Source organism: Heptranchias perlo, unplaced genomic scaffold (assembly GCF_035084215.1).
Source record: "Heptranchias perlo isolate sHepPer1 unplaced genomic scaffold, sHepPer1.hap1 HAP1_SCAFFOLD_62, whole genome shotgun sequence".
NCBI lineage: Eukaryota > Metazoa > Chordata > Chondrichthyes > Hexanchiformes > Hexanchidae > Heptranchias > Heptranchias perlo.
In genome coordinates this window covers 2,889,022-2,909,550 of record NW_027139644.1, presented here as the reverse complement: position 1 = coordinate 2,909,550, position 20,529 = coordinate 2,889,022, and the positions used below count along the sequence as shown (strand labels likewise).

General features: G+C 46.0%; 1 long non-coding RNA gene across 1 annotated transcript; it reads right to left on the bottom strand.

The window, feature by feature from the left end:
• Positions 1–7,329: 7,329 nt before the first annotated feature.
• On the bottom strand, positions 7,330–20,202 carry LOC137317447 (uncharacterized). Its single transcript, XR_010961707.1, has 3 exons — positions 19,971–20,202; positions 12,669–12,997; positions 7,330–9,848 (listed from the first exon to the last, which is right to left on the bottom strand). It is a non-coding gene; the product is annotated as an uncharacterized lncRNA (long non-coding RNA).
• Positions 20,203–20,529: the final 327 nt, after the last annotated feature.

Below are 20,529 nucleotides of genomic sequence, written 5' to 3'. Positions count from 1 at the left end.
TGTATTGAAAAAATACAGAAACCTTCAAGTTAAACGGGAATCGAACCTATAATGGGTTGATTTCTAAATAAATATGTTATCTATTGCTCCACTAACTGCAGTTTGATGAAATACATTGCAGCTCACACTCCCACAGCGCTGCGGTATGAGCAGCTACCAATTCAGACTCGGTCATGGCCACGCGATTCCACGAGTCGGGGAGTGTCAAAAGGTGCACGCTGAGCAATCACCAAAGAGAGGGATGATTGCAGCTTCCCTTCAATCGCTCAGTTGGTAAAGCGGAGGACTATCACACAATAATAGATCAAAGTCATCCTTAGTTTGCTGGTTCAAAGTAGCGAACGTGCTATTGTTGTAAGCAGCAATTAACTCAAGGCCGCTTTCTTAACTTTCCAGGCAGCCGACAGCTTAACATGTTGGTGCTGAGGCACAGGAGACCACTTCTCCTTTCCCAAACCGTAAAGCATTCTGTGTCTGCCGAAAATGGCTGTTTTGCTCGAGCATTTGCCTCTGCTCACGAGCAGGAAGTGCCTTTGAACAACGCTTCAAACCGCTTTCAGGCAAGAAAGCCTTCAATCAGTCAGTCAGACAGAGAGACAGACTGGGCTCTCGCTTCTTCCTCAAGCTCGGGGCAACTTTTCCTTCCCGGTGACCCCGTCTGTCTTCAGCAAACTCGGGCCCTTCTCAGCATCATTCACGATTACTGGGGCTTCCCGTTCTGCTGTTGCTCACTTGCTGATACTCGATGTCGCCGATTGGAGCAAAGTATTGATTGTATTCAGGGAGGGGCCAACCCAAGGCAAGGCTGGTCGTGGAGCTGCTTGGAGGCGAGTGCGAAGCAACTACTGTGAAGGGCAATTTACAAGGAACAACCTCAAATATGGAATAAAGCGGGCAGTAGAAACATGGATACAGAATTGGCTAAGGGACAGGAAACAGAGAGTAGTGGTGAAGGGTTGTTCTTTCAGACTGGAGGGAGGTGTTCAATGTTGTTCCCCAGGGGTCAGTGCGAGGACCATTGCTTCTCTTGATATATATTAATGGCTTGGACTTGGGTGTACAGGGCACAATTTCCAAATTTGCAGATGACACAAATCTTGGAAGATTAGTAAACAAAGAGGAGGATAGTGATAGACTTCAAGAGGATATAGACAGTCTGGTTGAATGGGCGGACATGTGGCAGATGAAAATTAACGCAGAAAAATGTAAAGTGATGCATTTCGATCGGAATAATGAGGAGAGGCAATATAAACTAGAGGGCACAATTCTAAAAGGGATACAGGAACAGAGAGATCTGGGGGTGTATGTGCACAAATCGTTGAATGAGGCAGGAAAGGTTGAGAAAGCAGTTAAAAAACATACGGGTTCCTGGGCTTTATAAATAGAGGCATAGAGTTCAAAAGTATGGAATTCATGATGAACCTTTATAAAACACTGCTTCGCCCATAACTGGAGTATTGTGTCCACTTCTGGGCACCGCACTTTTGGAAAGATGTAAAGGCCTTAAAAAGGGTGCAGAAGAGATTTACTCGAATGATTCCAAGGGTGAGGGAATTTAGTTACGTGGATAGACTGGAGAAGCTGGGGTTGTTCTCCTTGGAACAGAGACGGATGCGAGATTTGATAGAGGTATTCAAAACCATGAAGAATCTAATCAGAGTAGATAGAGAGAAACCGTTCCCATTGGCGGAAAGGTGAAGGACCAGAGGAGATAGATTTAAGGTGATTGGCAAAAGAACCAAAGGTGAAATGAGGAAAAACTTTTTTACACAGCGAGTGGTTAGGATCTGGAATGCATTGCCCGAGGGGGTGATTTAATCGTGGAGAGGAAAAAAATGCAGGGCTACTGGGATGGGGCGGGGGAGTGGAACTGGCTGTATTGCTCGTGCATGGAGCCAATGCGGACTCGATGGGCCGAATGGCCTCCTTCCGTGCTCGAACCTTCATATGATTCTGGTTGACTGCTCGCTGAGCATGTGAGAGATAGCAGGATCGATTCTTGCATTCTCCACTCACATTTTGACTTGGGTCAATTGTCCAGAAACAAAAGTGGCGTCAGTTTTCAGCGAGCCCATGGTCCATGTACTTCTTAAGCTTCACTGCGTGCTACGGTACAGAGAGGTCAAGGGGCAGCAAATCTTTTGGTGTGCTGCAGGAAGCAAAAATTCTTGATTTTGGTCTTGAGCAAAGATGGGGGAAAAAAGCTTAATGATGCCTTCTCTGAGGCTTGAACTCAAGATCTTTAAGATTATGAGACTGACGCGCTGCCTGCTGCGCTAAGAAAGCACTTGACGCATAAATGTCCAGGCCGCACGACCAAGTCGGACAGCTTGCAAGCTGTAAAGTCATCAGCTCATTGGCAGTTTGCAAAAACCATCCATCCAGGTGGAAATCGAACCAACAATCTCCTGAATTCTGGTCAGGCACGTTATTCATTTCTCCACTGGCCCAGGGTGCGGCAAGTAATTAGGAGCTCACGCTCCCACAGCGCTGCGGTATGAGCAGGTACCGAGTCAGTCTCGGTCATGCCCACACGACTCCACGAGTCCGGGAGTGTCAATAGGCGCACGGTGAACAATCACTAAAGAGAGGGACCTTTGCTGCTTCCCTTCCATAGCTCAGCTTGTAGTGCAGAAAACTTGTAGAGATTAAAACTTGAAAGGAAAATCGCTGGTTTAATTCTGGCTCAAAGTATATTGCCACCAATCACATGTGTTTTAATTTTGCACACTTATATGTGGTACTTTATCAAAAGCCTTCTGAAAATCCAAATAAAACACATCGACTGGTTCTCCCTTATCTATTCTGCCAGTTACATCCTCAAAAAACTCCAGTAGATTTGTCAAACATGATTTCCCTTTCATAAATCCATGTTGACTTTGTCGAATCCCGTTGATATTTTCTGAGTGTCCTGTTATCACATACTTTATAATAGACTCTCACATTTTCCCTACTACTGATGTTAGGCTTACCGGTCCGTAGTTCCCTGTATTCTCTCTCCTTCCTTTTTTAAACAGTGGGGTTATATTTGCCACCCTCCAATCTGTAGGAACTGTTCCATAATCGATCGAATTTTGGAAGATGACGACTAATGCATCCACTATTTCCATGGCTTACTCTTTTAGTGCTCTGGGATGCAGGTTATCAGGCCCTTGGGATTTATCGGCTTTCAGTCCAATTATTTTCTCCAGCACTATTCGTTTACTAATACGAATTTCCTTTAATTCCTCCTTCTCACTAGTCCATTGATTCTGGAGCATTTCTGGGAAATTATTTGTGTCCTCTTCCGTGAAGACAGAACCAAAGTATTTGTTGAATTGCTCTTCCATTCCCTTGTTCCCCATTATAAATTCTCCCTTTTCTTACTGTAATGGACCTACTTTTGTCTTCACTGATCTTCTTCTATTTACATACTTGTAGACGTTTGTACAGTCCACTTTTATGTTCCTTGCAAGTTTACTCTCATACTCTATTTTTACTCTCTTAATCAATCGCTTGTTCCTTTTTTGCTGAATTCTAAACCGTTTCTAATCCTCAGGCTTGCTACTTTTTCTGGCAACTTTATATGACTCCTCTTTGGAGCTAATACTACCCTTAATTTCTTGTGTTGGCCATGGTTGGCCATTTTTCCATTTGTGTTTTTGTGCCAAAAAAGAATGTGTAACTGTTGCAATTCATGCATTCGTTCTTTAAATGTTAGCCATTGCCAATCCACCGTCATGCCTTTTAATGAAGCTTCCCAATCTATCATAGCCAACTCACTCCTCACACATTCGTAGTTTCCATTGTTTTGATTTAGGACCCTAGTTTAGGATTGAACGACTTCACTTTCCATCTTAAAGAAGAATTCTATTATGTTATGGTCACTCTTCCCTAAAGGACCACGCACAACAAGATTATTAATTAACCCCTACTCATTGCACAATACCCAATCTAGGACAGCCTGTTCCCTGGTTGGCTCCTCAACGTACTGGTCTAAAAGACCATCTCGTACACACCCCAGGAATTCATCCTCCACACTATGATGGTGATTTGGGTTTAGCCAGTCTATATGTAGATGAAAATCACCCATGATTATTGAAGTACCCTTGTTACATGCATCTCTAATTTCCTTTTTGATACTGTCCCCAACATTACCACTACTGCTTAGAGGCCTATTGAAAACTTCCACCAGTGTGTTATGCCCCTTGGTGCTTCTTAACTCCACCGAGAATAATTCCACAGCGGCCATCTTGACAAAAAGGCAGTAAGTAGGCGGCCATATTGGACAAAATGTCGGCAGCACGGCGGCCATCTTGGACAAAATGGCGGCAGGTATGGCGGCCATCTTTGACAAAACGGCTGCAAGTACGGCGGCCATATTGGACAAAATGGCGGCAGGTATGGTGGCCATATTGGACAAAATGGCTGCAAGTGCGGCGGCCATCTTGGTCAAACTGGCGGTGAGGACGGAGGCGCTCTTGGACAAAATGGCGGTTATTACGGCAGCCATGTTGGACATAATAGCGTCAAGTTCCTCAACGCTGTTCGACAGGAAGAGAAGGAGGCCATTCAGCCCCTCGAGCCTGTTACACAGTTAGAAGAGACCATTCAGCCCCTCAAGGCTATTGCACAGGAAAAGGAAGAGGCCATTCAGCCCTTCGAGCCTGTTAATAGGAACTGGGTGTAATTCAGCCCCTCGAGCATGATATACCGGAACTGAAGGCCAATCAGCCCCTCAAGCCTGTTACATAGCAACAGGCGGAGTCCATTCAGCCTCTCGAGCCTGTTGTACGGGATCTGAAGGCCATTCAGCACATAGAGCCTATTGCATGTGGATAGGGCTAGGTCATTCAGCCCTTCGTGCCTGTTATACAGGAACTGGACGCCGTTCAGCCCCACGAGCCTGTTAGGTATGAACAGTAGGAGGCCATTCAGTTCCTTGAGCCTGTTCGGCCATTCAATTAGATATGTACCTTAACTCCATCTATCCGCCTTAGCTCCGTAACCCTAAATATCCTTACCTAACAACAATCTATCAAACACATTTCATGAACTTTCAATTGAGCCCCAGCCTTAACAGCTTTTTGAGGGAGAGAGTTCCAGATTTCCACGACCCTTTATGTGAAGAAGTGCTTCCTGACACCACCACTAATTTTAAGGTTTTGCCCCCTTGTTCTGGATTCCCCACCAGAGGAAGTAGTTTCACTCTCTCTAACCGAGCAACTCGTTTAATCATCTTAAACACTTCAATTAGATCACCCCTTAATCTTCTATAGTCAAGGGAATACAAGCCTTGTCTATGCAACCTGTCCTCATAATTTAATTATTTTAGCCCCGATATCTTTTTTGTGAAACTGCACTACACCCCCTCCAAGGGCAATATATCCTTCCTGAGGAGCAGTGCCCAGAACTGAATGCAGTCCTCCAGATGGGCTCTAACCAGAGCTCTGCACAGCTGGAACATAACTTTCACCCTTTTATATTCCAGCCCCCTTGAAATAAAGGCCGACATTCTATTAGCCTTTTTAATTATTTTTGTAACTGTCCACTAGCTTTTAATGATCTCTGTACTTGGACCCCTAAAACTCTCTGCTCCTCCACAGTTCCGAGCTCCTCATCATTTAGAAAACTCTCTGATCTATCTTTCTTAGATCCGAAGTGGATGACCTCACATTTCCCCACATTGAACTCCATTTGCCACAGTTTCACCCACTCACTTAATCTCTCAATGTCCTGTGAATGCTTCGTGCTTTTGTTTGGTTGGAGAATGCTTTACATCGGATCGTTATATTAAAACGATTACAATTGTTTTTTTATGTTGTAAAGTTTGAACAAGATCATTATTGCCCGATCAGTAAAATGTCCGTGTTTATTTAGATAATGGTGATAGTTCAGAGATAGTTGCCTTTTACCTACTTTAACGAAGTGAAATTTTGCTGACTTAAAATCAGCTGTATTTCTAAGGTTGAAAAAGCAGCTCCTCTGTTAGGTGAGGCTTCACTCCCAATGTCTCAGTGTTTCCGCTTGTCCTGATATCAATGTAACATTTGAAGGGCTCCAGGTAATGAACAGTGAAACCCCTTCAGATGATCTCAGCCCACTCGTTCTATCCAGTGCTTAATAGTGCCTGCTCTTCAGAGAGAGACAGATTCACACTACACCAGACCTTGTTTTAGACTTTAACTGCCAAACAAATTGATGAAACAGTAAGAGAATAAACAAATAGTAGCAGTAAGACAACAGTTTTACTGTAAAGTTCAACCAGATCCTTATTGGAAAAGAAAATATATATATATATATATATATATATATATATATATATATATATATATATATACATATATATATATATATATTGCATAGACTATAGCACGGCAAGAAAGAGACCATTCGGCCCATTTGGGTAAATCAGTGTCTCCGGGATTCCCTGTTTTACTACAACATCAATAACAACATTATCTATATTTGTACACTACATACAATTACATCGAATGTACAGCAGAGAGACAGGGGCCTTTCGGCCCGCCTGGGTAAGGAAATATCCCACAGAGTTCCCACAGTGAGCAAGTGATCCCACAGTGCAACCAGTGAGAGTGCCCCATTGATCCACAGTGTCCCAGTGATCCACAGTGCACCCAGTGATCCGACAGTGATCGCAGAGTGACCCAGTGATCCTACAGTGCACCCACTGATCCAAAGTGTCCCAGTGATCCAAAGTGTACCAGTAATCCCAGAGTGTCCCAGTGCTCTCAAAGTGATCCCAATGATCCCACAGTGCAGCCAGTGTTCTCACAGTGCACCCAGTGATTGCACGGAGCACCCAGAGGTCCCAGGATCCAAACTGCAATTGTGTAAAAGTTGCAGATACTTTCTTTGTATATATATATATATATATAAATATATATATGTACAAAATATTTATGTGTTACATAGAATGGGTAAAGTAATTTCTCCGGTAACGCCACGAAGCTGAAACAAAATGGTGCCAGTAAGGCGTCCATCTTAAATAAAATGGACGCCATTGTCTCAGTTATCCCTCAGTAAGCCAATAATTCCACGATGACCCACTGATCCCACAGTGTCACAGTGACCCCACAATGTCACAGTGAACCTGCAGTGTCCCAGTAATCCCACAGCAACCCGTGATCCCACAGTGCTCCCAGTGATCCCACAGTGACCCAGGCAAATCTCACGTGAGTCACATTGAGTGCAGCCTGGGATGAAGGCCTCGGTCAGTTCGCTGTGGAGAGAAAGCCTCTTGTCCAAGGATTCATCCTCCTCCCAAAAATTGTCTTTCCACATCTTCATGTTACAGCATTTCCACAAAAAAATATCCGCTGTAGGGAGAGAGATGGTGAAAAACAATTGATTAAAAACAAAGCAAGTGATTGAAAAGGCACAGCAAGAGCCCAGAGCTCCCTCACACTCACTCACACATACACATTCACACTCACTCACTCACTCCATTACACAGGCAGGCAATCTCTCAGCAAACACCACTGACAAACAAAATCCCCAGTTACAAAGCAGAGAATCAAAAGAAAAGAGAGAAAAGTTGTGAGAGAGAGAGAGACAGAAAGATGCTCGGGCAGACTGAACAGCACAAGTTGCTTCTCTCTCTCCAATACAAGTTTGCAGGGTTTTCTCTCCTGCTTTGCCACTCACTCCCTCACTCACCCACTCCCCCTCACCCCTCCCCTAAAAAGTGCTGGTCTGTCAGCCTGTCCTAGTTCGTGTTTGCTGCAGGGTCCAAATTGCCCCCGTGCTCATTTTCTCTTCTGTTTCTGGAGCAGGGGACAAAAAGCCCGGGCATTTTTTGCTACTTCACCCTTTATGCTGCAGTTTGCAAAGGTGAACGAACTTTCCCTTTGCTCTTTTCTCTTGTTTTAATTCGCAGTGGATAAAAAGCCTATAGTTTGTATTCAACTTACAGTTTGTGGCTTTTTCCAATCAGCCAAAGAGTTCAAATAAATTCATGACATATAAAAGAGCCAAAGCGAAAAAGTTTTTTAAAAAACCTAATACACAGCATGATCCCTCACTCAGTTACAGGGTCAATCACTCAGCAACATTCATTTACACGGAAACAAAGCCCAGTTTATAAAGGAGAAGAATCTAAAGAGTAAAAGATTGAGAGACAATCTTTGTCGACAACAACAACTTGTATTTATATATTACAGCAACTGCTATAACATCAATTTGTTTATATATTAGTGTATGTGTATTATTACAACTACTGTTACAAAGCTTCCATAAGGGCAGTTGGGGAAAAGCAGAGCGGGAAATGGGACTAATTGGATAGCGCTTTCAAAGAGCTGGCACAGGCACAATGGGCTGAATGGCCTCCTCTTGCACCGTACCTGCAATGAAACCATGAACAACATCTTCAACGCCGTGAACGTGAAAAAAAATGGCCACCAGTAAGACGGCAATCTTACTCAGCAGTAAGGCGGCCAACTTACTTGGAGGGCAAGATGGTTATATTGAGAAAATTGGCCGCCATGAAGCTTAAAGAAAATTGCCGGCCTGATCCTTGAACTAAATGGCCGTCAATAGGGCATCCATCTGACTGATTGGTAAGGCAGCCATCTAACTGAGGGACAAGGCCGCGATGAATTTTAATCAAAATGGCCGCCCTGACCTTGAATCTAAATGGTCACCAGGAAGACAGCCATCTTACTGAGGGGCAATGAGAAGCTTGTTCTGGTGAGAGATACAGAAAGGGTTAATTTGCTGTCCCTGTTAAATCACTGTTGCATTACAGTTAAAGATACAAACTGAGTGAGAATCGCACTGGCTGGTGTTTAACACAAAGACAGCGGTTCAGTGAGGGAAGTAAACACCAAATGTGAACTTCGGCAAAAAAAAGATTAACATTTGGTTATTTGGACGTAATGGTTAAACAAAAGGAGAGAGCAGACATTCGGAGGAAAGGTCCGATTAGCCATTTTGTGTAGAGAATGTAATTCTAGCTTCTATTAAATAAATCAGAGTAAAATTGGACTCAATCTGAATGTCGTTCTGATCTGGGATTTAATTCATTTCTCCATTATTCATATTTTTCTTCAATCTGAAACAATAACAGTATTTGTAACAGAAACAGAACAGGAGAGTGCTGTGGGACCCTGTCCAGTATATTATCACTGCAGCAGAGGTAAAGATACAGTGCGATTTATTAGAGAATCCAGCAGCTCGCTGGGAAAGTTACACATGGTCCAGATGGAGGAGCAAAAAGGTGCAAAGTGGTTTTTACTTTAATTTGGGGCAATGACTTTTTATCTCCACGAGGTTTAGTTTTACATTTAATTAATGGGCTCTTTTTCCTAAACAAACTTTAGGCACAAACCATGGCTTTATAACGAAAACAATCATTTATTATTAATTCAATAGAAAAAGAAATGACATTAGAATTTAAACAACACCTTGGGTTTATGTCCGATTTAGAATTGCTTTAACAAAAATAAAACAACACATTCTCAATTCTCAAAATGCATAACCGTTTGGAAATCAAATGCCTATCTTAGAGTTATTCCATAACGAAAGTTATGTACTGATGGTTGGCTCAAGCTTGCCGAGAAGATTCCAGGTATTTTGATGGATACCGTTGTCGTGTCGCGTGACTTTTTCTTACATCCAGGTCATCTGCTTCACAGGCAATCTATAAACCAGCATCGAGGCATCAAGCTGGGAGGTAGCGAGCAGTCAGGAAGATTCCAGGTGAGGTGGTGCTGCCAGGAAGCGAAAAGTGAGGTTGGAGCAGTTATGGTGGATCTGTGTCTCTCTCCACTCAACTTCTGCCCAGCTTTTAAAGACCGTTTCTACACAGAACAACACCTCTGGGACGCTGGCTTGTCAACAATAGGTTCCTAAAAATACAACCCACGATTGATTGACACTTCACTTGTTTTCTCTCAGTGTCCACAACGTAACCAAGTTAAGTCGGCAGGAGTTCAAACGACCTCTCGCCCCCCTGGAATCGTTATTATTGCTATGGTGATCTATCCCCTGCTGTCTGATCTTTTACAATGTGTCATTAACAATCCTTTCAACAGCCCTTCCACCTTTTAATCATCCCTTTCCTTCAGACATGATGAAGCCGATTTAGTCTCAGGCTTTCGTTTATCGTATGATTATTTACTACACAGAGCAGCTGGGAAACTCCTGCAGTAAGCAACGGTCAGGGTCAGGTACACAAGACTGAGTGACTTTATTGTGCAGCCTCCAGGCATCATCTTTAGAAATGTCAAAATTAAATCCACAAGAGTGTTACCTCAGAACAAACATGAACTGTCTGGCCTGCTTCATCTGCTGCTGTTCTGCTGGTCAGCACTCTCACACACTCCAGGCTGATTACACAGTTTCTTTGTTTATTTAATGCTTTCTGAGACCTATTTTCACTCCCGTCTCTACCCTCCTGTCACTTTATATGTTTGTCCATGTTTCACCCTGTCTGTTCTCTTTTTATATGGTTGATCTCTGTTTATTTTCTGAGTGTTTTTCTATCTTGTTATTTCCACTTCTACTGTAATTTCAGTCTCTGTCGCTGTTTATCTCTCGATCTTTTTCTGTTACTCTTAGTTTTTATCTGTACGCCTCCCTTTCTCTCTCTCTCGGTCTGTTTGTCGCTGCCTATATCCTCTCTCTGCCTTCTCTGTCTTTTTCCCATCTGCCTCCCTGTCTCTCTCGCACGTTCTCTCTCTCTCTCTCTCTCTCTGACTTCATCTGTCTTTTTATCTTTCCACCTCTCTCTCCGTATCCTTCTCTCTCTTTCTGTTTTCCTCTGTCTATCTCTGTCTTTGTTTCTCCCTGTGGATCTACTTTTCCCTTTTATTTCTCTCTATTTCTTGCTGCTTCCCTTTTCATCTGTCTTTATTTCATTCTGTCTGTTTCTCACTCTCTCCAGCTCTGCTTCTGTTTGCTTCTTTCTCTCTGTTTCTAGTTTACTTTTCGATCTCTTCTTTGCATCTGTTTCTGTATTTCATTGCATTTCTTTCAATATCTGTTTTAATCTTTGTATTTCTCCCCCTCTCCTGTTTTCTATTAGTCTCCATGCTTTCTATTCCACTTTCTCTCTTTCTGTTACTGTCTCTTTATGTCTTACACTCCCCTGCTCTGCCTCTCCCTCAGTCTCTAGTTATTTTAAATGGATTTCCTCCGTCTATTTACCTCTCCGTTTCTATCACGTTGTAATTCTTTATCAATGTCTCTCGTTCGTTCCATCCATGTCTGCTTTCTCTCTCTCTCTCATAATATATGTGCTTTCTTTCTGTCTTTATTTTTCTCTCCTGTCTTAATAACACTCTCTTTATTTCTCTGCATCGCTGAATAACTCTGTCTCTGCCCTTATTTATTACGATCTCTCTCACATTCTCTGCCTTTTATGTGAATCTGTCTTAATTTTCTGCGCTTTTTAAATCGTTACATGTTTTTTGTCCGTGTGCCTCTCTCCGTCTGTCTCTCTCCATCTCTCTGTCGTTCTCGCTCTGTCTGACCCTCTCTGTCTGTCTCACTCTCTCTGTCTGCCTCTTTCTGTCTGTCTTCTCCCTCTGTCTTTCGCTCTCTCTGTCTCTCTCTGTCTTTCTTTCTCTCTGTCTCTCTCTCTATCGGTCTCGCTCTGTCTGTCTCTCGCTGTCTGCCTCTCTCTCGCTCTGTCTCACTCGCTCTGTCTGCCTCTCTCTGGCTCTGTCTCTCTCTCTATCTCTCTCTGACTGTCTCTCTCTCTCTCTTTCTGTCTCTCTCTCTATGTCTCTCCCTCTCTGCTCTCTCTCCCTTTCTCCCTCTCCATTTATATGGAGTGCGCAAATTCCAATTAGACCCTAAACAGCTACTTTAATTCCCAGCTTTGCCCATTTATCGGGGTGGTGATTTAATTCAAGTCCAGCTGAGCTCCTTCGTGCTGACATTTCGAGCAAAAATTCAAGTGTCGTCTGTGGAGTAAATGCTGTCTCAATTGGTAAATTATCAATACAATATAACATCAGAATCAGATTTCACATCATTTCAGGACTCTGTGCTGATAATATAAAATATAATTTCTATCCGCTGGGAAGTGTAGGGGATGGAGAATGAAATGGGATTTAGTTCTAGTGCTTGAAACCCTTCAGCTCTTTCTATCGTTTCATTTATTTAACAATTAGATTGAGTGGGTATTTCACCCCGTTCTTCAGCTCTTCTCTGAATTTAGTCTGGGTCAGGACATAAATACACGTGTTTGTGCAGGAACTGAGAAGCTGCAGCATCTTTGATGAGTGATTTGTGATATAACAAGGGTCAGTGTGAGAGTAAAATGACCGAATGTCTGCAATTCACATGTAAATTTAAAAGACAACCTGTGTCAGCCACAACAGTATAAAACTGCCCGATATACTGAAGAGTAAAATGATGGATTTCTTTCGGTTCTCCATCTCTGCATCACTCTGATTCTCTCCATTGCTGCGGCCCCGGAGTCCCCTGCGGACTAGACTGGACACTAAAATACGCCTGACAGTCAGAACATTGAACAGAAAAATCAGACAGACCGGGAGACAAGGGGTTAAAATGAGGTGAAACATGTCAAATGCGGCCCATGCGGGGGAAGTACGGAAGCTCGGTTTACCCACACAAAATCAGGGAACATTATCAATTATAAATTGAGGTTCATATATAAAGTACGTGGGGACACTTTCTAAACAGCCCAGCACACTCACTGTTCCCAGATCCACAGCCGCCGTTCTCTCGGTGCAATATTTAGTTTTCAGCTTCTCGCAACAAATGGCCACAAATCGATCAAAGGTGAAGGCGACTGTGAGCCAGACAGAAACCACCGTGGTTGCAAAACCCAAGAACCTAATAAAGCTGCACACAGGAGTAATGTCCAGGAATGACACTGGGAGATACATCACATTAATCACCGTCAATATCGGATCAGTGATAACGACCAGGAGATCGGCCACTGCCATTCCCACCAGGTAGCGACTGATACATTTGGAGAGACCGCACTTTCCTCGGGACAGGATCACAATCGCCACCAAGTTAACTGTAAGAGAGAGAAAAGGAAGCAGAGAAATTACTGATCAGACCTGGAGCCAAAGCAGCAGTTTGAGAGGATCTGGGGTGAAATTTCCCGCTTTGTTGCTGCATCGAAGGGTGGAAAGTGATTCATTGACCTGGGCAGCGCTTTCGGGCAGAGAGATGTTTTTTTTTTAAACACAATGATCAATAACGAATTGGGAGATGAATACAGGAAATGAATAAAGTGAGCACCGAATCCAATGGAAGGGCTGCGTGAGGGCACAGTGCGGTGGGGAAGGGAGAAAGGGTTTTGAACACCGGCAATCCATCGGATTAAAGCCGCATTTGGGTTCCAAACGGACGGGGAAGGAGAAGGAAAGGTGAGGAAGTTGAGGGGACAGGGGGAGAAGCAGCTTGTGTGTTGCTCTGGTTTAATAGAGTCGACAGTGAGTGAGATTGGGAAGGAGTCCAGGAAAAGAGTAGTGTAGATGAACGTATGCGGGCTGGAGGTGAGTGAGGAGCAGATGGTTTGGGAAAACGGACAAACTGAAGGAACCGACGAGGAGACAGAGGATTCATTGCAGTGGGAGGATAGGCTGGGATTCACAGGGAGAGACTGCAGCAGAGTGTTATATGAAATCTAATCTATGGGTCCCACGAACACAATCCAACTAATACATTCAACAGTTCATTTATGTGGTTATTGGTGTCGGGGAACATGTGTTGGGTATAAAATGTCCAAAATAAATTTAATTTGCACATTCAATTAAACTTAAAATGAAAATAATTAATCAAATCAACCACGTTGTTTATTGAATTCAGGCTAGCTTTAAAAATACAGAATCCGAATATTTCATTATGATCAAGAAATTACTGATTCTATCATTTAAGCAAATTCTAATTATGTTTAGTGTCAAGTTGGAAAACAAGGAACATTCACAAAAACAGACTGAGGACCTGAGGGATATAAATATGAGGAGCGAGTCCCACAATAAAAACTCACCCAAACTGACCGCATCATAATAACACCTTCAAATCACATTTTCTCTGTTTAATTGTACTGGAAGTTTCAGCAGTTCATTCTGATGAATTATTCACACAACAGCCTCTCGCTTTCCCTCTCAGTCCCCCTCTCTATCACTCACTCTACACTCTTTCCAAAGTAGATTTTCATATCCGATTAAATCCTATCATCCTGTGCCTGCATTCTGTTCACCAGCCCCGGGTTCCACCGATCCTATTTTCAGTGTCAGTTTGTTAAATAGTGAAGCCTCTGTAGAATCGTTTAAAATTTCTACCGATCATCCAATTCTCCACCTGTTCACCTACACTGTTCACTTAATCTACAAATCATGGAATAAACAGAATCAAATGCCTCTCCCAGGCAGATCTCACAATAATTGAGATTCCTTCTCCTGTAATTATGAAGTGAAGTGATAGATGGCGGGATTGTTCAATTAACAAAACGCCAAAATTACACGTATAATCTACAGAAGGGTTCTGATTCCAACAGGTACGGTGCAAACTGAGACAACATAACATCAAAACATTTCATTTCACAGCGAAGTCCAGTGACAGTCAGTGAATTCATCCACAGTGAAGCAGAGAATGAGATGTGAAAGAATGAGCAGAAAACTCAGTTCAGTAACCAGACATCTGAAGCAGCGTCAGATACACACATAATGAAATAATGTTTCATAACAGTGATCACCAATAAATACCCCACTGACCTGGCCCAACACCCATACCCCACTGACCTGGCCCCACATCCTACCCCACTGACCTGGCCCCTCACGCATACCCCACTGACCTGGCCCCACACCATTACCTCACCAAACTGGCCGCACACACACACACCGCACTGACCTGGACCCACACCCATACCCACCGACCTGGCCCCACAACCACACCCCACTGACCCGGCCCTACACACATACCCCACTGACCCGGCGCCACACCCATACCACTCTGAACCGGCCCCACACTCATACCGCACTTACCTGGCCTCATACCCATATTCAACTGACCAGGCCCCACACCCATACACACTGACACGACTCCGTGCCCATACACCACTGATCCGGACACGCTCCCATAAATCACTGACCCGGCCGCACACCCATACCCACTGAACCGGCCCCACACCCATACCACACTGACGTGGCCCCACCCTTACCTCACCAACCTAGCCCCACACACAGACACACCGCACTGACCTAGCCCCACACACATACCCCACCTCCCTGGCCCCACACCCATACCCCACTTACCGGGCCACGCGCTCAAACCTCACTGACCCGAACCCACACCCACACCACATTGACCTGGCCCCACAACCTACCCCACCGACCTGGCCCAACACCCATACCACATTGACCTGGCCCAACACCCATACCCCACCGACCTAGCCACACACACCAACACCCCACTGCCTTGGCCTCACACACATACCCCACTGACCTGACCCCACACCGATATCGCACTGACCTCGCCCCACACCTGTATCCCACTGACCTGGCCCCACACCCATACCCCACTGACGTGGCCCCACACCCATACCTCACTGACCTGGCCCCACACCCATACCCCAATGATCTGGCCCCACACCCATACCCAGTGACCTGGCCCCACACCCATACCCCACTGACCTGGCCCCACACCCATAACCCCACTGACCTGGCCCCACACCCATAACCCACTGACCTGGCCCCACACCCATACCCCACTGACCTGGCCCGACACCCATACGCCACTGACCTGGCCCCACACCCTACCCCACCGACCTGGCCCCACACCCGTACCCCACTGACCTGGCCCCACACCCTTACCTCACCAAACTGGCTCCACACATACACCGCACTGACCCGGCACCACACCCATACCCTCTGACCCGGCGCCACACCCTTACCCTCTGACCCGGCCCCACACCCATACCACACTGACGTGGCCCCACACACCAACATCCCACTGCCTTGGCCTCACACACATACCCCACTGACCTGTCCCCACACCGACACCGCACTGACCTGGCCCCACACCCATACCACACCTCCCTGGCCGCACACCCATGCCCCACTGACCGGGCCACGCGCCCATACCTCACATACCCCATTGAGCTGGCCCAACACCCATACAACACTGACCTGGCCCTACACCCATACCCCACTGACCTGGTCCGACACCCTACCCCATTGACCTGGCCCCACAACCTCCCCCATCGACCTGGCCACACACCCTACCCTACCGACCTGGCCCAACACCCATACCCCACTGACCTGTCCCCACACCGACACCGCACTGACCTGGCCCCACACCCGTATCCCACTGACCTGGCCCCAAAGCCATACCCCACTGACCGGGCCACGCGCCCATACCCAACTGATCTGGCCCCACACCCATACCTCCTGACACGGCCCAGACACATACCCCACTAACCAGGCCCCACACCTACACCCAACTGGCCCGGCCCCACACCCATTACTCACTGACCCGGCCCCACACCCATACCCAACTGACCCGGCCCCAGACACAAACCCCTCTGTTCTGGCCCCACACACATACCTCACTAAACCGGCCCCACACACATACCTCACTAACCTGGCACCGCACCCATACCTCACTGACTCGGCCCCACACCCGTACCGCTCTGACCCGGCCCCACACCCATACCGCACTGATCTGGCCCAATAACCATATGTCACTGACCTAGCCCCACACCTGTACCCCTCTGATCCGGACCCTTGCCCATACCCCACTGACCTGGCCCCACACCCATACCCCACTGACCTGGCCCAACACCCATACCCCACTGACCTGTCCCCACACTGACACCGCACTGACCTGGCCCCACAGCCATATCCCACTGACCTGGCCCCACACCCATACACTACTGACCCGGTCTCGTGCCCATACCCCACTGACCCGACCCCACACCCAAAACACACTGACCCGGCCTTGCGCCCATACCCCACTGAGCCGGCCCCACACCCACACCGCACTGACCTGGCCCCACACCCATACCCCCTGACACGGCCCAGACACATACCCCACTAACCAGGCCCCACATACATACCCATCTGACCCGGCCCCACACCCATAACTCACTGACCTGGCCCCACACCCACACCTCACTGCCCCGGCCCCACACACATACCTCTCTGCTCCTGCGCCACACCCATACCCCTCTGAACCGGCCCCACACCCATAACCTTCTGACCCGGCCCCACACCCATACCCCACTGACCTGGCCCCATACCCATATCCCACTGAACTGGCCCTATACCTGTATCCCACTGATCCTTACCCGTGTCCATATCCCACTGACCGGACCAGGCGCCCATACCCCACTGACCCGGCCACACACCCACACCCCACTGACCTGGCCGCACACTCATACCCCCTGACACGGCCCAGACATATACCCCACTGATCAGGCGCCACACCCATACCCATCTGACCAGGCCACAGACCAATACTTCACTGGCCCCACACCCATACCCCACTGGCTCGAACCCACACCCATACCCCATTGACCCGGCCCCAGACCCATACCACTCTGAACTGGCCCCACACTCATAGACCTCTGACCCGGCCCGACACCCACAGCCCACTGACCACGCCCCACACCCAGACCCCACTGACCCGGCCCCACACCCCACTGACCCGGCCCCACACCACACCACGCCGACCGGTCCCCACACCCGCACACCACTGACCCGGCCCCGCACCCCACTGACCCGGCCCCACACCCACACACCACTGACCCGGCCCGACACCCACACCCCACTGACCCGGCCCCACACCCACACCCCACTGACCCGGCCCGACACCCACACCGGACTGACCCGGCCCGACACCCACACCCCACTGACCCGGCCCCACACCCACACCCCACTGACCCGGCCCCACACCCACACTCCACTGAACCGGCCCCACACACACACCCCACTGACCACGCCCCACACCCAGACCTCACTGACCCGGCCCCACACACAAACACCACTGACCCGGACCTACACCCCACTGACCCGACCCCACACCCACACACCATTGACCCAGTCCCACACCTAGACACCACTGACAGGGAACAAGAGGTTATTCTACAAGTTTAATTTCTGAATTATGAAGTTTGATGTGTAACAGGAAGTGAATGTGACAGGAGACGAGTGCAGCATTAAGTGTGACACTTACAGGAAGTGTGCGTTAGAAATAAGACTTTTATTTCATCACTAGTGCATCTCGATGGTCTTGCTCATACTGGGCCAGATGAACTGGAATGTGTTCTCACTGTTTGTTCAAACAGGCCAGAATGGGAGGCGGACATGTGTGAATGTTCACTATAATACCAGCAGTGCTGGGAGGACTGAATAACTCGTGGAATAATAATCTCCATTAAATAAGTATTCACACAGGAGTTATCAATTTCAGAAAAGTATTATTAAACCATGGCAACAGAAAGTCTTATGAATTGTACATATCTGCACAACCTACTGCTGTACTTTAATATTATTTTTCTGGATTAATAACAACTCTTCAAATTTTTTAATCGTATCTACTCCTGGTATGCCGAATACATAGATATGAGTTTATACTGAATGTTTCATGGTCTGAATATATCGATAGGAGTTTACACTGAACGTGTCATGGTCTGAATATATAGATAGGACTTTTCACTGAATGTTTCATGGTCTGAATATATAGATAAGAGTTTACACTGAATGTTTCATGGTCTTTCGGATATAAATTGGAACCAACGCCTCTTGTACTGAGATCTGACAGATTTTTACCCTGGCAATAGAGGAACTCACTCAACCAAAGTTACTGAAAAGGACATAACAAAAACACCATCACGTGCTTGGAGTTTCGGAAAGACGAAGATTAACCCTGAACATTCAGACAATTTTTCGAACCATGAAGCTGCGATTCCAGCAACGGATTTTTTACACCACAAGAACTGATATTGGGGCTTTACTGAATTCACTATCAGTTCCAGCTCGACAGAACATTAAGCAGCACCGCATCCACAGAAGGACTTCGATAAAACAGTCACATTGTTAAAAGCAGACACCGCCTGCTCTGAAAATCTGATTGTCTTAAACCATCTAAACCTGTAACTGTTAATATTTAAATTACTGAAACATCTGATCGTCACATTCTTTGTACATCTGGAATGTTACAAAATTTGGATAAACGACATTTCTGGAAACTCCAGTTAGTGTTTAAGATGGTGTTTATATTTTCTACTAAAAGCAGACCCCATAATAATCAGGTAATTGTGATGAAAGAGCACAGAAATGAATCTGAATTATATCGGGACAAACATCACTCTCAGTTTAATAAAACGACCCCTCGGCCGAGCCCGAGTGCTGGATCATGTGATCACCCAGAACATTTATTCTGACAACACACAGAATAATCAATTGGAAGAAATTTTACAAATCATTATTAGAATACGATTTACGTATCATTTTATCACCAGTTTATATTTAAATGATAATCATTTAATTCAACTGCAATTGTGAAATCCAGAAATAGATTTACTGATGGGAAATAACATTAAGTTAAACCCAGTATCCAGTTCAGAATTGTAAGATGATTGATTTTGATAGTTGGATATGAAGTATATTTGAATTCAGTTACACTGTCTGGTACTACATTAACACACAGTGTAATATCGATATTATGGGGGTCATAAAGGTGGGTTGTTTCCGAGTTGGTACTGGGGGCGGAGACACTGTATATCTGCTGGGCTTTGCCTCAGACTGGAGTCACCTCTTAGATCAAACCCCTTTTCTCTAAAACACACACAAGATTAATTTGTGACTGTGTGTTTTGAGACAGACACTGATCTCACTTCACATTACATTGCACGGCCTCATGCTGAATAATTGTCCTCGGTGATTAGACTCTCCCAGTCTCATTCTCACAATTTCCCCCCGAAGCTTTGTGGACTGTCTACAGGACCAGTGTTTATCTGAGGAAATGGGACTTTCTCTTACATTTCTCCCCAGTCGATCTATGGAAGCTCTTTGAATCGGAAGGGTTCTCTCTGGTTGCTGCTCTCACAATCCTGTGCTGGTTCACCTGCTGTTGTTCCTCAGTCTCCAATCCCTGTTTACTTCCAGCTGTGGACTTTACTGAATCACTCCGTCATTCACCGAGAGATCTAATTCTGGAAGGGCAGAAAATGAGACCAATACTGACGGTGTGGATGAGAATCTAATCGATAATTTCCCTCGCTACAGAAATTAATGTCCCTCACTGAATCCGCCCCTTCCATTGGTTCAAAACAAATGATTGATACCCCCACCCGCCAATCAGGGCCTGTTCCCACTCACAGACCCGCCCCCACATGTTTTGAACTGACAGAAAGGGCGGAAGTCACTCTCATATGAGAATCTCCATTGGAGTTTTTTGCGGATGTAAATTCGCAGGGTAGATGAAGGGGATCCAGTGGATGTTGTATATTTGGATTTTCAAAATGCATTCGATAATTTGCCACATAAAAGGTTGTTACACAAGATAAGTGCTCATGTGATTGGGGGTAATATATCAGCA